This window comes from Ambystoma mexicanum, chromosome 1q (assembly GCF_040938575.1).
Source record: "Ambystoma mexicanum isolate Mex_15411 chromosome 1q, UKY_AmexF1_1, whole genome shotgun sequence".
Taxonomy (NCBI): domain Eukaryota; kingdom Metazoa; phylum Chordata; class Amphibia; order Caudata; family Ambystomatidae; genus Ambystoma; species Ambystoma mexicanum.
In genome coordinates, this window is record NC_090922.1 from 432,477,838 (window position 1) to 432,495,345 (window position 17,508).

At 46.8% G+C, this 17,508-nt stretch overlaps 1 protein-coding gene across 1 annotated transcript in view; it reads right to left on the reverse strand.

Annotated features, from left to right (window-relative positions):
• LOC138528311 (5-hydroxytryptamine receptor 3E-like) overlaps positions 1-17,508 on the reverse strand; it is a 654,547-nt gene that overhangs the window by 543,247 nt on the left and 93,792 nt on the right. The window lies entirely within an intron of this gene.

Below are 17,508 nucleotides of genomic sequence, written 5' to 3' on the forward strand. Positions count from 1 at the left end.
CTCGCACTTGTCTTCTTCATAGACTTTGTGCAGGGAATTCAGGTACGCCTCCATGTTGTCCTGGGTTTTAATACTTTCGTCCTCGAGACAGTTTTCTCTGGCACAATCATGCAAGTCAGCCAGACCTTGCGCGAGGGGACTCTTCTTATTTTGGCCATATCTGACCTCCACAGGTAAGTCTTGCATTGACAGAATCCAGGAACTAATTCTGGAATTACTCACATTTCCAGCCCACATTCTGTCACTTTGGAGGTATTGCAAACGCTGGTGTGGAGTCTCCACTATGATGTGATCCCCCTGGATGAATGAGCGGCCATTTTTCAATGCCCACACTGTTGCAAGGAGTGCCTTCTCACAATTGTTGGATTTTTCCTCCACCGAAGATAAAGTCTTGCTTGCATAGGAAATGACTTTATTGACCTTGTCATGCTTTTGATACAATACTGCTGTCAAGCATGTATTCGAGAACCTTGTCTCCAAGAAGAACTCCTTGTTTTTGACAGTGTAAGCTAGACAAGGCGCTTGTGAGAGGCTTCTTTTGAGTTGCTTTACTGCCTCCGCTTGTTCTGACCCCACTCCCACTTGACCCCCCCTTCAACGGATGAATCAGGGGTCTTGTGATCTCTGTGTAATCCACAATGAACTTCCTACTGTAATTAGTCAGTCCAAGGAGGCTTCTTAGCTCATGCAGAGTTGTGGGGTCTTTCAGTTTTAGGAGTGCTTCCACTTTCTTCTCCTGGGGGCAGAGACCCTCAGGAGTTATTTTATGCCCCAAGAAGTTGACAGAGGTCCTGCACCACTGGGCCTTTTGGAAGGACAGTTTTGCTCCGGCAACCCTCAACTGGGTCAGAACATAACAGATTTCTGCTATATGTTCCTCCACAGTTGAGCTTTTTATCAAGACATCATGCACATAGGCCAGGTTACCCCTTTCAACCAAGTCGGGCATGGCCTTATGTAGGAAGATGTTGAATTTGTTTGCCAGAGTTTATGTATCCAAAGGGAGTCCAGGTCCACGTGTACTGCTGCCTCCCGAAGGTAAAGGCCAGCTTGTATTGGTCCTCCTTACTGACAGGCACGGTCCAGCAGCCATTTATCAGGTCAATGGCAGTGTATACCTTTGGCCCCTGGATCTGGGCCAGCCCCTGGTCAATGTGGGGGAGGGGCCATCGGGACATGTTGACCCATTTATTTAGCTCCCTTAGGTCTGTGCAGAGTCTCCATTGCCCGTTTGGTTTTAAGATCCCCAGCACCGGATTATTAAAGGTGCTGTGGACCGGGCGAATTATCCCACTGGACTCAAGGTTTTTGATGATTTCCGTCAGGGACTACATGGATGCGAGAGGCAAGCGATATTGCTTCACAAACACTGGAGTCATTCCAGGGTCTGTGGGAATTGTTGTAGTATGGATTTCAGTGTGACCACAGTCATACGAGTCCCCCACAAAGAGATCTTGAAAATCTAATAATACCAGTTTCAACTTTTGCTTCTGCTCAGGAGTCTCACAGGCATTAGCTAGGTTGACCCGCTCTTCAACCATTTGCCTGATGCCTGGAAAGACTCCGGTTTGGCTATCTCAGCAGCCTCCTCCAGCTGGATGGAGAGGTCTCTGGTTAGAGTATTGACCTGGACAGAGGGTTTCAGGTAGGAGAGGCTGTCATTGTAGACCTGGAAGATCACGTCATCCTGCCTGATGTCACAGGTCACCTCGTCCTCACCGTAAGGGCAGGAAGAGTACACCAGGAAATTTCCCCCTTGCCGGGTGAAGATCCTGTCTGGTGGTAAGTCATTGTCACTATCATTGTCAAAGTAGTCATTGGGGATTGGTCCTATCAGTTCATTTCCTAGATCCATGGAAAAATGTTGGTCATCAACCGCCATTCCAATAATGGTGCCTGCGCCCAGAGTGATACTCCTAAGGTCGCTGTTATCCATCAATATTGGAATGGTGTTGTGTTCTACAATGACTAATGGTGTGGGTTTAACCCCAACCCCTGCTGTTGGAGATCAGGATTAAATATCGGTCAGGATTTTGCAGCTTCTGTCCTCTTTACATTTTTTAATTCATGTGGGTATAGTCGGGTCTGTCCTGGGATCGTGACCTTGTCTCCAGTTCTGCATACGGCAGCAATTGGGCTGACCAAAATGCTTTTTCTGAATCATCAAGGTCCATGGGATTGCCCCCTAGTTGGGACCAGGCTTTGTAATTTATCAGGTCCAAATTAATGGCAAAACGATTGAGAATGTCACTGCCTAAATAAAATGCAGTAGGGACATCTCACATGATCCAACAATTATGTTCTATGCTTTTATTTCCTATAGAAATTTTGAGCTTACACCTGCTAGGCAGGAGATGTTTGGAATTGGGAGTTTCCAGGCCCATTTATCACTTATCTATCAATTTAAATGTGGGAGTGGCTGGATCTTTTGGGAGCTTTCAGAACATGGCTTCGCTGATGAAGCTCTTACCGTTGTTCACGCACACTCGGACGAGAACAGACTCCTTCCCCTCATTTATCTGAATAGGGATGAACAACTGTTCTCTAATTTTCTGAATATCAGCTAAACTCTGAGCAGGTTTCTCATCATTTTTGACTATAGAATTGGGATTTTCAGATTGTGAATTGGTATACAATTTCAAAGTATTTGCTTCCAGTGTGGAATGCCACTTGAAACTGGAAGGAAGGTTGATTTTCAGGAATGGAGAAGAGTTCCCATCACCAGTTTGTTGTCCTACAGCAATTACTGTCATGTCAGGTATTTGATTGTTCTGGAAATGAAACTCAATATGATCAGGTTTTTGTTCAACCATGTGGCATGTGCCATTTAAACTAACATGGTTGACACTATGTTTTAATTTTATTGACCTGTTAGTCTGAGTCCACATTCTTACAGGCCATGAACAGTAAGGATGTGAAATTAACTATCATACTCGGCCTGACGACATTTCAGATAGTTCAAGAGCTAAGACATAGATAAGGAAGGGAGGGGGAAAGTGGGAAGGAAATGGAAACAGACAGGCGACTATCATACTAGGCCTGACGACATTTCAGATAGTGCTAGAGGGATGGTGGGGAGGAAAAAAACAGTAATGGGAGGGTGGAGGAAACAGACGAGGTTGCTATCATATTAGGTCCACGGACAATTCTGATAGAGTAAGTGCATAGAAGAAAGTAAGGTGAGGAGATAGGAAAAGGGAGAAGGGAAAGGAGGAGAGAAAAGAGACCGGGTGTTTCACTTTGTGTCGCCCAATTTTTATTTCCATATCTGCAGTCCCCTCGACAGGAATTTCATTCTCGTTGAAGTTCTGGAGTTGTCCAGGAAGAGGTGTGAGAGGGATCTGGTATCTCTCCCCCCTTCCTGAATTTAGCTGCTCAAAGGCCCCTTTTGACAGAAGAGTGGCGATTTGGATCCAGTGTCCACCAACACTGCAAATGTAGATTGCCCTTGGACTTGGACCGGGGCATAAAATCTACCCTCCTTCTCCTCAAGTGGGCAAAGGTAATGTGCATTTTGGGCAAGCTGGGTGGTTAATTTCCTTATTTCGGGCTCTGACACGGGTAGTTTGGGCATAATTCTGTGTTGGAGTTTGGGAATCTGAAAGCAAAATTTGACATTCTGATATTTGGGGAGTTTCGGGCTTCCATTTTTCTGATTCTGGGTTGCCCCCCTCCCCCATTTTTGGAGGCAGTCACCAGAATTGATTTGGGAAGTTTGGGAATCCTCTTTTAATACTTGGTTCCCTGGATGCTCATTCTTGGATTCAAGGATGGGCTATTCTGAATCAGTCCCCACACCCGCCCAGTCTTCATTTTGATCTCTTGGGACCCATTTTTCTTTGGGAGGAGTTCCCCCGTCCCTGAAGGAGAAGATCTTATTTTCAGAATCCTCTAAGGATTCTTCCACTTCAAACTGGAGGACACTAACTTCCTCCACCAAATGGGCCTTTTTAAGGTCTTTATTTCTCCTACCCACCCTGTGTTCCCTGGGTTGCAGATGTTCAGAGGCAGGAGATTTTTGTTCCGGCTCCTGGGTGTCCAGGTGTCATGATCCATAGAATGCGTCCCTTTTGGACTTCCTGGTCTCTGTCACAACAGGGCTTGCACTCCTTGGTACTTCCAACATGGCCGTCTAACGTGGTACGCTCTCCACCAGCCTCCACGTCAGACGTAGCTCATTCTACAAAGAGACCACGCCCCCGCGGCCCCGCGCATCTCAACACTACCGCTTGCAGTGGCTAGACGTGTGCTCCGTAGTTCGCTGTAACTAATCTCTTGTTTCCTGGTTCCTGGACCCTCGATTTCCCCCTCTTCCCTTCCTCCCTCCTTACTCGGCCTTGATTCCCAGATTTCGTGTACCGCCTCCGAGTACACCTCCCTCGTTTCCTGGACTTCCCGCAGACTCAGAATACCCCTGGTCGCTGAACGCACGCTGGAACCAGAAGAGGCTCGCGCGGGCTTGTACAAAACCCGATCCGTACGCAAGAAGGCTCCTTCCAAGAATTCCTGCAAGGATCGAACTCAGGTGAGAAAGGGGGAAATCCATGACTGATTGAGACGCCAAACGACCGAAGTTGAATCGGACATGGAGGCGGCCATTCAGGATCTCATGCGTCGCATGCAAGAATTAACGACCGAGGTGCAGAATCTGAAAGCGGAAAATGCCGCATTAAAACAATTAGTTTTGTCCCGTGATTCTGCTACAAAGGAAAGTGTACTACTGGGCGGCATTGTAGATAAATACGATGGGTCTGCAAAAACCCTTTGTGGATTCCTTGACTCCTGTTTAGTCTACTTTACCTTTAAGCCCTACTACTTTTCTACCCCCAGGGCTAAGGTGGGCTTTATAATTTCGCACCTCTCCGGAAATGCACTAACCTTGGCCACACCTTTAGTCAATTCTGGAGATGCCCTCCTGGATGATTACGACGGATTTATGCAGGCCCTTAAAACCATGTTTGACCGCCCAAAACAGGTCTTTAGCACCCAGGAACGTTTACTTGATTTCCAGCAAGGTTCCCAGGACATGCTTACGTATGTAACATGATTTAAACAATTGGCTAAAGAAGCGAATTGGTCCTCAGAAGCATGCTTTACTCTTTTCCGAAGGGGGCTAAATGAAGACATCAAAGATGAACTAGCCAGAGTGGCTCGCCCAAGTTCATTTCAGGCCCTTATGGATCTCGCTATGCAGATAGACTTTTGTATCCAGGAAAGGAAGGCAGAGAAGAAGAAAACCAAGATGCCCTTCCCGAAGGTTTCCATTGAGACCTCCTCGGAGTCTGACCCTACTCCTGCCTCTGTTAACGATCCAGAACCCATGCAATTAGGGGCTTTCCGTGGACCCATATCCCCGCAAGAAAATATGCGAAGGATCCACACGGGGTTATGTATGTATTGTGCCTTGGATAAACATCTAGTTAGAGAGTGTCCTCTAGCCCCTCCATGGCGTTCAGGAAACGCCAGCTCCCGATCCTAGATGGAGCAAGGCTTCGGGAGAGAGATGTTTGCTCCACATCTATTCCATCCTTGAACTCTCCTGGACAGAACACCTAGTGATTCTACAGGCCTTTCTATCGCCATCCAAGAATGAGACCTACCCATTTTGGCATTCGTGGATTGTGGGGCCATGGGGATATTCATAGATCAAGATTGGGTCTTTAGCCACCACATTCCATATGAAACTCGAGGCATCATGCAACCTGTGGAGGCGATCGACGGAAGACCTCTTTCTTCAGGACCCATAACCTTACAGACCAAAGAGATCCAACTCTCGATAAACCATCATCAAGAGGTGATCAAATTTGACATCATAAAGTCAGCTCATTACCCAATGGTACTGGATATGCCCTGGTTACAGAAGCACAACCCATATATCAACTGGGCAGCAGGATCCTTGTTTCTTAGTTCTGAGCATTGCATGTCTCACTGTCTATTCCTGGATTCCTCCTCGACATCTTCCGAAGGCACGCCAACAGACCAGCAAGGCCCATTCATGGTTTCAAATATCATACAGGTTCCTACGGCCTATCAGGAATACGCTGATGTGTTTTCAACTGCTTTAGTCCAGGCCCTACCCCCTCACAGACCTGAAGACTGCGCTATTGATACAGAACCTTCAGTGGTGATTCTCTTTGGAAGGATGTTCATTTTATCCAAACCAGAAAAAAGGGCCCTTCGAGAATACTTGGATATACCAACCTTGAAAATGGCACCATAAGACCATCCAAATCTCCAGCTGGAGCTTCGTTGTTTTTTGTTCCCAAGAAAGACACTAAAGAGCTTAGGCCTTGTCTTGATTATCGTGGATTAAATCAATGCACCTTCAAGGACCGCTACCCATTGCCCTTAATCTCAGATATCCTGGAAGCGGTGAGAGGTGCTGTAGTAGTCACAAAATTGGATCTCAGGGGTGCCTACCATCTGATCCGTATCAGGGAAGGAGACACATAGAAAACAGCCTTTAGAACACCCTTTGGTCACTTTGAATACCTGGTCATGCCCTTCGTACTCGCTAATGCCCCAGCGGTCTTCCAATGTTTCATGGATTGGGTGTTTTCTGACATGCTGTTCCTCTTCGTCATAGTTTACCTGGACGATATCTTGATTTACTCCAAGGACCATCTAAAGCATGAAGAACATGTTAAGGCAGTCTTACAACGGCTATTTGAACACAAATTCATAGCTAAACACACGAGAAATGCCTTTTTCATTTCTCTACTGCTCACTATCTAGGATTTGTCCTTAGTCCAGAAGGAATTGGAATGGACCACTCAAAGGTAAAAGCCATACTATCTTGGCCTGTTCCCACTACCGTGAAACAGATTCAATCCTTCCTGGGGCTTGCCAACTTTTACCGGAAATTCATACCGTCCTTTTCTGAGATAGTTCAACCGATCATTGCATTGTTGAAGAAAGATACTCCCTTTCTCTGGACATCAGCTCAAGATAATGCATTCCAACGATTAAAAGCAGAGTTTACTCAAGCCCCCATCCTAGCTCAACCTGATATTAATCGACCATTTCTAGTGGAGACGGATGCCTCTAACTATGCCATAGGAGCATTGCTAAAACAGGAATTGAAGGACAAATTAGAACATCCCATTGCTTACCTTTCACAAACCCTGACTCCCAGCGAGACTCATTATTCCGTCTTGGAAAAGGAGCTGTTAGCCATCCGCCAAGCCTTCACAGAATGGCGTCATCTACTTCTGGGAGCTAAACATCCTGTTCAGGTCTGTACGGACCATCGAAATCTTCAAGTTCTACAATCTTTGGAATGTAGGAATAGTCATCAAGCCCGTTGGGCCTTCTTCTTTGCCCAGTACCAGTTCCACATCCATCATGTCCCCGGATCACAGAACATAATTGCTGACGCCTTATCCCGACGTCCCGACTACGAAACTCTCGAAGATCGGTCCTTCCCAAAGATGTTTCCCCACACAATTTTTGTAGCCCAAGCAATCAGTCTCCTGGAAGACATTCAGATGCAAACCCAGTCCTCTGAGATCTGGAAGGAATTTACGGGGAAGAATCGGTGGAATCTTAGTACAAGAGACGGGTACCTGTTTAAGGATAATGGCCTGGTCATTCCCACACAGAGACTACAACAACGGATTATCAACCTCTGTCATGATACCCTTCACTCCGTACATCGTGGCGTCACCAACACCCTCCGTCTCATACAAAGCCAATTTTTTGGCCTAAAATGAAAATTGACGTTCAACGGTACATTCAAGCCTGTGGAGTCTGCAATCAAAACAAGCATGATAACAAGAAACCGGCAGGTCTCCTACTTCAACCTACGCTACCGTCTAGGCCCTGGGAATTCATCGTGGAATTGTCACCATCCAGAGGTTACACGACTATCATGGTCACCATTGATTTATTCACCGACATGGCTCATTTTACAGCATTGTACAAATTGCCATCTTCCTCAGAACTCGCTGGCATCTTCCTGGAACACATATTTCGACTTCATGGACTCCCTTCCAAGATCATATCAGACAGGGGACCTCAATACATCCCTCAATTCTGGAAACACTTATGCCGTATTCTAGGAATCCAACGTGCCCTCTCTTCAGGTTATCATCCACAGACTAACGGAGCTACCGAACGTGTGAACCAGACCGTGGAGCAATACCTTTGTTGTTTCGCCACCAAGGTACAGGACGACTGGTCACTCTTAATACCTGTGGCTGAATTCACCTACAACAATTATGATCACTCGGCAGCCAAGGATTCCACCCTTCGGTTCTACCTTCCATTCTCCCACATCCCACACCAGTACCAACAGTCGACTCCTGGATTGAAACTCTCATCAACGTACAGAAGGAAGCCAAAGAACACTTAGAAAAGGCCCGAACTCACACCAAGCGTTATGCGGACTCCAAAAGAAGACCAGGACCTTCTTATGCAGTCGGTGATAAGGTCTGGCTGTCCTCGAAACTATTGCCTCTACATTTACAACCAAACAAACTGGCTCCCCGGTACTATGGCCCTTTTTCCATAAAGGAAATCATAAACCCAGTGACGTTCCGGCTCAAATTGCCAGACTCCTGGAAGAAGATTCATCCAGTTTTTCCACACTTCTTTATTAAAACCTTACGTCCAGTCCTCCCGGAAGTCCTTCAGACCCAACCCCGTGGTTGTGGACGACCAGCTGGAATATGAAGTATCCAGAATATGCGACTCCAGGTATAAATGGGGTCAACTTCAATACCTGGTTGAGTGGAAAGGATATCCTCCTAGTGAAAGAACCTGGGAACCATTTTCAAATCTGAATACCCCTCGATTGCTCAGAAGATATCATCTCATACACCCGGGCAAACCTGGTGGGACAGGTTTTCGGAGGAGGCATGCTGTCATGATCCATAGAACGCGTCCCTTTTGGACTTCCTGGTCTCTGTCACAACGGGGCTTGCACTCCTTGGTACTTCCAACATGGCTGTCTAACGTGGTACGCTCTCCACCAGCCTCCACGTCAGATGTAGCTCATTCTACAAAGAGACCACGCCCCTGAGCCCTCAACATGCGACCCAGATCCTGGGTAAGGTTCTGGACCTGGCGCTCCAGTTGGGACACCCGTTCCGGCTGGTACGGGGGTCTCTGTTCAAATCTAGGTGGATCACGGGAAGGGTAACTATCCCTTCTCTCGTAGGACCCTGGATATTGTGAATTTTGGCAACCCTCCACCCTTGGCCTCCCCTCTCCCGGATTGGGTTGTCTGGTTTCCTGAAAGCGGGGAAAAAAAGGAGGGTTGTCCTGCAGGTTGGGGTTTGGGAGTATCGGGCAAAGAAACTTAACCCAGCATTTGGGGGATTACTGCTCTCCTGGGGTAGGTTAGGAGGGAAGTTTACTGGGGCAGTATTTACCTGATTTGATCCCCCCCTTGGGCTGGCAGAGTCCATACATACCCCAAGATTGGTTGGTTGCCCTTGTATTTGGGATTTATATAATCAGGGGTGTTAGGGGTCCCATTGGTGGGATTACCTCCCTGACCGCCACCGGTTTGTGATTGGCCTGAAATCCTTCTGGATCTCTAATTTTGCTGATTTTGTGTCTGTAGGTCTGAAATGGGGGCAACCTTCACCTCCGCTACCTTAGCAGTAGCAGGGGTGTTGGCTGGCTTGGGGTTTTTGGTCCGATTCTTGTTTTCTGCAGGTTTTTGGACTTCCTAAATGTGGGTCACCTGCTCTATGAGCCTGTCCAGAGATCTTTTATCGTGGAAATCCCTCACCAGCTGGGTCATGATACACTATGGGAACACATGAAAGAAGGTAGTTATAAACTCCCTGCTATCCGTGCACACCCTCCTAGTGGTTTGTGCAAAGGCGTGTTTGTGCTCCTGCACAAATACTTGTGGGGCCTGATCTTCCCCGCACTGCAAATTGTAGGCCGCTTTGCAAGCCTCTTGAGGGTTTCTGTGGGCGGAAAAGCTTTTCAAGATGGCCACCCTGTAGTTGGACCAACTTGAATGGTTCTGGTCCTCCAGTCCAGCAAAGAAGCTGGAGTACTCTGGAGACAAGGTTCATTTAACACACTCCAATCAGTTCTGGTTGTCTTTCAGATGAAAAGTGTCCATCATCTGCTCATAGAGTTCCAAGTGTTCCCAGACAGAATATGTTGCGTTTTTTTTGTGGTATGGGGTTATGAAACCCCTAATGGTCCTTTTTCATAACTCTCTTGAGTTTATTTGCCTACTTTGGCTCAGTCACTCGAGTCCACTCACCCTCAGACTCAGAGACACTGCTAATTGAGGTCCCCTCATGATCATCTAGGCGCTACCTGATTCTGTGTGCTTGAGAGGGGCTCGCAGAATGGTGGGGCCCAATTTCTTCACTCCTGCGGCACACAGGAGAGTAGTCTTCTGACTCCTTCCTGCTCCCAGGGTTGGCAGAGTATCCCCCCCACTGCCCTGATTGGGTGGTGGTCTTCAGGATGCTCTTATGGGGCTTCTTTTTCTGTTGTTCCTGAGCAAATTGAACCAACTGGTCCCTTTGGAGGTAGTGCTCCTGCAGGTCTGATTCGATGACTCTTTCCTGGTCAGAGACATCAGCCTTTATATTTTTGTACCTGCACAGGGACGCCCTTCTATCAATTTCTGGGGGGCGCTGACCTGTCAGCTCCATTATGCTTGGCCTATTAAATTCTGATGGCCTCATGGTTTCCGGCGCATGCGAACCGGTAGCCATGAAGTCAGCAGTGCGCAAGAGATGAAATGGGTGTGAGTCCCTTAGTATAGAGGACCTCATACTATGATCAGGGGTTGCCCTGTCCATCTCTACCTGTTTGGGGTCCCTCCAATTTGTATTAGATCTAAGATACTCCTTCTACAACCTTGCTAGTTTTTCTTTCTCAGTCCCTATCTCTTGATAATAGGCAAAGATCTGAGCCTTTTGTTCAGCTATCATGGTTTTTGTTTTACTAGCCTCTATTACCCGCTCTTGCCCTACCACTTGTTTGTGGAGCCCATCATTCTCTTCACAGAGGGCCTCGTTATCTCTTTGTGCTGCCTGTATAGTTTGGGCACCCTGTGCCAATTTCTGTTGCAGGAGACTCACCTCCTGAGTTTTGGTTTGGGTATTCTCTTCCAAAGCATCTTCTATCCGTCTGGCATACTCCAGTAGATTCCCATATTCTGTTTTGAGTTCATTTCGTTTCTGGAGGCCTAACTCACTTCCATGTAACTCTGTTTTTAAATTGCTTACTTCCTGGCATAGGGCGTCTTTCTCCTGATTTAAGGTGCACCTCTGTTCAGCCATGTCATCCCTTTGTTTCTTGATGGCATTTAATTGTTGGCACTCTTCATCGAATTCTGCTTGGGAGTCGAGTTCTTTAATAATGTATTTGCTATTCTCCTCTTCCAACCTTTTGACCTGATCTTGCAGCATGGTTATTTGTCCTGGGCAGCTCCTGTTATAAGTTAATTGTTGAGTCAGCTTCTGTTGACTCTCTTGCAGAGAGTCAACCTTTTCCTGACACTCTATTTTTACTGCTTCTAGTTGGGCCTCTATGCCTACATTATTCTGCTGTTGGAGAGCCAAGTCCTCTTTTAGTTTTAGAATGTAATTTCGAGATTCTACCTCCAAATTGTGGCTTTTTTGTAATTTTTGTTATGCTAATTTTAGTTTCGTCTGGATTTTATTTAATAATTCAGATTGATTCTGTGCAAGAGTTGTGTTTTCCTCATGCTTTTCCCGCATGACTCCCATGTGGAGATACATGTAGGCCGTGATTCTGATGATTTTAATTTGCTCCTCTTTAATTTTTGGGGTCATATATAACTCACTCAATCCTTGGTGTAACAGGCCACCGTCCTGCCACATATCCAGGTTCATGGTGGTGACCTGTTGTGTTATTTCTTCTAGCCAGACTTTTTCATCTTGTTCTGGCCATTCACCTCTGACAAATAATTTGTGCAGAAGGTGCTCCCTAGTCATATTGATCTCTACTGTAACAGTCATTTTGGAAATGTTCTTTCTTTATTAATATATTTATTTATGTAAGGGTAACCTGTATTCTGTTGCTTTCTGTCTATTTTGGGGTTGATTTAGCTTTAATTTTATACACGCGCCTGGAACTTAGAGTATTTGGTTTGGGGAGGCGCTTGTACAGTATAACACAGTATTCCAACCGCACAAAGTATCACTACCTTGCAGGTTAGTCTGCTGTGTTAGACTGCCACGGGTGGCAACGAAAACCCAATCCTGGCTAAGAGCCCCCAAATTGGTTAAGGATTTCAATCGGGCAACACACACCTTGGTCTCAGCCTAGTATGTAGAGCACAACTGAGATGCCTTTCTCTATATTTCATGCAAATTCAATTTGAGATGGTACACAACTCGTCTCACACCCCCTTTTTAAAATACCCCGGGTCACAATGGACCATGAACCAGGCTGGTTGGTGAAAATGCAATATTTTATTTACTTTAAGATTCTAAGGAAATCATACAATTTTTTAATATGGGGCAGCAATCACCAGTGAAGTGATGATTACAATGAAAATGGAAGCAATGCACATGGTTAACTTTCTCCTAGAACATATACAAAGCACAAGTGAATAGGACCACTTTTTGAATTAGGATAGATAGCACCCAAGGTAAAGTTCCCCCCTGCAACGTTCCCTCAACCCCCAATTAATCATAGAAAGAAGCGGCAGGTAGTACCGAATAAGGGGCAGTAAACGGAATCAAAATATGTCCTTCCCTCACAGAATAAGAGGCAAACCCTTGCAGGTGTGTGCCAGCCTCCCCCACGTTTGGGATCCCGAGAACACAAACTACTCTTGCGCATTAGTTCATGGAGGGGGATTAACAGCTCTTGAGAGCCACGACAGCCAAGATTCCTGCACTTATGTTGTTGAATCACAGCTAGCTGTGACTATAGGGGGTTTGACCCCGTTCGAACCAAGGGGACCCTCTGCAGATGCCTTTGGCACTTACTGACGTTCAAAATGCAGTACATCAGGTGGGAACAAGTTCACTGGCGTAACACACCAGCTGAAGTGTGTCATTGCCTCGGCTCGAAGAAAGGGGCATTGCTACATCTGCACTGCTCAAAACGCTATTCGATCGTCCAACTTCTTCATCGTCACATGATCAAACCAACCCTGGTGTTCTCCTGAACTACTTCCCTCAAGCACTGCATCGAACAGACTCTTTTTAAGCATCTTGACATCTTCCTGTCCTCTGTTGAACCTCGACCATCGAACCGAACCTGGTGATTTCCACGATCCGCATCGCTTGAGCATCGCTTTGATATTCAGAAACCTCCAGTTCCACCCTGATTTGACATCTGCTTGCTGTCTGGACTAACATGACTGTCGCATTAGAGCCCAAATCCGACTGCCAGCACAGCACAAAGAAGCCTCATTCACCGCTGTCGAACTGCCAAGACACTGCAAAGTTAATATTGCCTGAGCTCTGTTCCCCTGTTCCATTTTTGGGCCCTAGAAACTGGCTAGGTCACTTTTCCATTTTGCTACAGGAACGTATCTTTTCTCCCCTGTCTCATTACTCAGAGTGCTGCATCTTACTATCTTGCATATTCTGTGTTCTTTCTACAGGGGTGTTTTTTGTAGTCTTTTCTATTTAGTTATTATTGCAGATGGTGTATTTAGTTATTATTGCAGATGGTGTATTAATTCAAGAATATACAAGTTTCTAGAACCTTGATTGGACATTCCTTTTATTTTGGACTTGGTTGCCTCTCCTCCTCCCTTCTCTTCCGTTCCTTTGTTCAGCACTGATGATATTTCTAGACAAGTCCAATCTATGGAAGTCTCATCAAAACAGGTTCTTCCCTGTTTATCCAAAACCATCAAGGACCACATTGACACCCTTGCCTTGGCCAACTTCTGCAATCACTCTTTCAACACTGGAACATTCCCTTCCCCCTGAAGCACTCCCTTGTGCACCCTCTGTTTAAGAAACCCTCTGCTGATCCCTCAGGTCCGGCTAACTATCACCCAATCTCCATTAATCCTTTTCTGGGCAAACTCTTCGAAACGCTGGGCATCTCCCAGCTCAACCTCCACCCTGAATCTGTTGATTGTCTCCATGACCATCAGTCTGTCTTCAGAGTGGCCTGAAGCACGGAAACTGCTCTCCTGAACATCCGTGAAGACCTGCTCTCAAACCTCGACTCTCACCATCCTTCTGTCCTCATCCTCCTGGATCTCTCTTCTGCTTTGATACTGTCAACCATGCCATCCTACTCAACCGGCTCTGTGATAACCTGGGTATCACTGATCAGGCCCTGGCCTGGCTGACCTCCTTTCTCGCTGATCGACCCTCTCAGGTCCAACTTGGGTCCTTCCTCTCTTCTATCTCTCTCTCTACATGTGGTGTTCCCCAGGGTTCTAATCTTTCTCCCTGGCTGTTCAACCAATACCTGGCACCTCTCGCCCACTGCATAGCTGCTCTCTGCTCCAACTTTCAGTGCTATGCGGATGATACTCAGCTCTCTTTCAGGTTACCCTCTGCCTCCTCTTCCCTCTCTCTCATCCCGGATTGTCTGTCTGCAATTCAGGAGTGGTGTTCCGCCAATGATCTCTGCCTTAATGCCACTAAGACAGAGATCCTCCTCATCGGATCACCAGCTCCTTCCTTTCCTCTCACTCTCTGGCTGCCCACGCTGGGCCCTCTTCCTGCTCCGACCTGTGAGGCTAAGAATCTTGGAGTCCTCTTTGACTCCACACTCTCCTTTTCTCCTCACATCTCCGACGTCTCTAAGAAGTCAAACTACCAGCTGCACCTCCTCAGAAGTACTTTTCCTTTCCTCACTTTCCCCCAGAAGCTTAGTGTCTCCAGAGCTCTTGTCTTCTCAAGGCTGGACTACTGCAACAGCCTCTTTCTAAATCTACCTGCCACTACTCTCCGTCCTCTACAACAAAACCAGAACAGAATTGCAAGACTTGTCCTTGGCCTCAAGCCCAGGGATTGTATCTCTCCAGTGCTGAAATATCTTCATTGGCTCCCAGTGGTGGCAAGGATCAAGTTTACGCCCCTTGCATTGTTCACAAGGCTTTCTGGGGCCTGGGACCACAATACCTCCAACTCTCTCTACCTAAATATCATCCTACTCGAGCCCTCCGCTCCTACACCTCCAACTCTTTGAAAGTCAGTCGCTTCTCCAAGCAAAGATTTGGGGGCAGATCTCTTACTTCAGTTGGGTCCTCCCTCTGAAACAGCCTCCCTGCCACTCTGAAACTTGAGCAGAACCATCTCCGGTTCTGGAAGCACCTCAAGACCTTCTCATTTGCTTCTGCCTTTTCTCTTCCTCTCCACTGCTGAACTCCTGTCTGATCCACGCAATGGTCACCTGGCTACCCTCTGAATTCGGGCCCAGGTACCTGGCTGGCCAGTTGCAACCCACACAGCCTTGTGGCACCCCATGCACTTGTGGTCTGTATCTGTAACCCTCCAGCCCCCCCTTGCACTTATTAGCCACCCGCTGGCTGCACTTACGAGCACCCGCACTTGCCACCCGTTGGCTGCACTCTCTGCTGTTTCCTTTGTCTCGCACTTCTCCATCCTCCCCCACCTATTCTCACCTCCCTCACCCCCTGCACTTGCATGATCACAAGGCCAAGTAAGATCGTAATTTCTATCCTCCCGCTGCCCCCCTCCTTGTCTTGTCACGCCTTGAAACACTTGTGCACAGGCGCTTTAGGAATGCCATATCATATCATATCATATCACCTGCTTGCCAAAGAAGGGTCACCCTCGACCCCGCTGCCACCCTTCCCCTAACTGCCCTGTCTGCCAAAGCATGAGGTGAAACAATGATATACATTTATGTAAATTGTTAATTTGTACTCATGTAAACACTGGGCCATACCCTAAATGTGTACCATAGTTATGTATGGCTCATTGTCACAAAACACCCTTTTTCATATAACAGCGTACCATTTTTTTCTCTTCCAGTCTCACACTCAATAATACAGCCAATACCACTTAGCAAAACTAACCAATGTGGGTATTTATTCTGTCATCAGTATAATTGCCCTTTCCACATTACTTCCGGAAGAAATGTCTTATTTACTGATCAAACAAATGCAAATACAATAAAATGACGCAATTTCTCTGCATTCAAAGATTTTATGTATGCCCCCATTTTGATCCCTCCTAGATGTCCAGGCCGGCCGATGACTCACGGTGTAGAAGTGAATCTTCATTAAACGAAATTCAAAGGTTTTGCTTAGTTTGGCCACCCAGTGCTGTTTTTCCTTTTCTTTTGGTAAGTGATCCGCCGAAAACAGTACTTACCAGTGCTACCTTCATTTGCATCTCAAGTGGGGCCCAGTGTTTAATAACACTAACAGTGATACAACATATGACTTAGCATGTTGTCATTTATGTGACTTTTACTTAAAGTGCTTTGACTTTGTTTCTACTTGCTCCTGTCCAGTAACTCAGCCAAAATCCTGATTGAGTCCTTGATGGAATTTGTGGGAGGAGGTCTGTAGAGGGGGTCAGAAGAGCCACACCAGGGCACACTATGGCTGGAGGCACTGGTGAGTCAATCAATGCCCGTGTTACCCAATGTGTGTTTCTGGAGCGTGTTCAGCCTCCCCCACGCTGCACTTAATATATTTGCATTTCAAGTTGCCTTTTTATTTGTTGCACTTCCCATGGCCAGTGGGAAGGCTGGTTGCCACAGCAACATATTGATGCTTTGAGTGTTCAACAATGGCCTTGCATAGCAGAGGACAGTTGTATGACAATGCTAGCAATACCCACGTTATGAATTGTTTTCCCCAACACTAACACTCTCTTTTTAACGCCCAAACACACTATAGACAGGCTAACGATACCACTTGCTCAACTGCACCCTTTTTTCTGGACTGGCAACCTATGAGTCTGCTTGCCAGAGTCGCTGTGCCCGACAGGTCTGACCCTGCCGGGCCCAGCAGCCACGGTAGGCAGACCAGTCACGGAAGCACCGGCACCATTAGCAATGGTGCCGATGCTTCTGTGTCCTCACTCCCATAGAGTCCCATGGTAATTCCCGGGCCGCCGGACTTGGAATCTCCCGGGGGCACTGCAAAGTCAGGTGCGGTATAATTTTACGAGTCCGGCGGCAACCTGACGGTTGCACCGGCAGGGTTACCTCCAGACTCGTAATGAGGCCCACGGTTTTAATTGTAGGTCATTGCATAGCATAGATACTTCCTTGCTGACAGGGTTCAACCAAAGGAGAGGCACTAAATCTGTGTCGATAGTGGTTGCAAAGGAGGGTGTGTGTGTGATGGTGCTAGTAGATCTATCAACATCCCTCACTACTGAGAATCACTCTTTTTTTTCATTCACATTTGAGGGAGTTGTGCTTAAACGGGTGAAGTTCTATCTCACCAATCGCCAAAAAAGGATCACTCTGGCCCCTACTACTCAGAATTGCTCATCATCAGTGCCAGACCATCTAACCCCTGCAGCAATCAAATGGCCGTAAGTCATTGGACAGTGCCCAATCCCAACACCAACTGTAAGAAATCTGGCAATTACA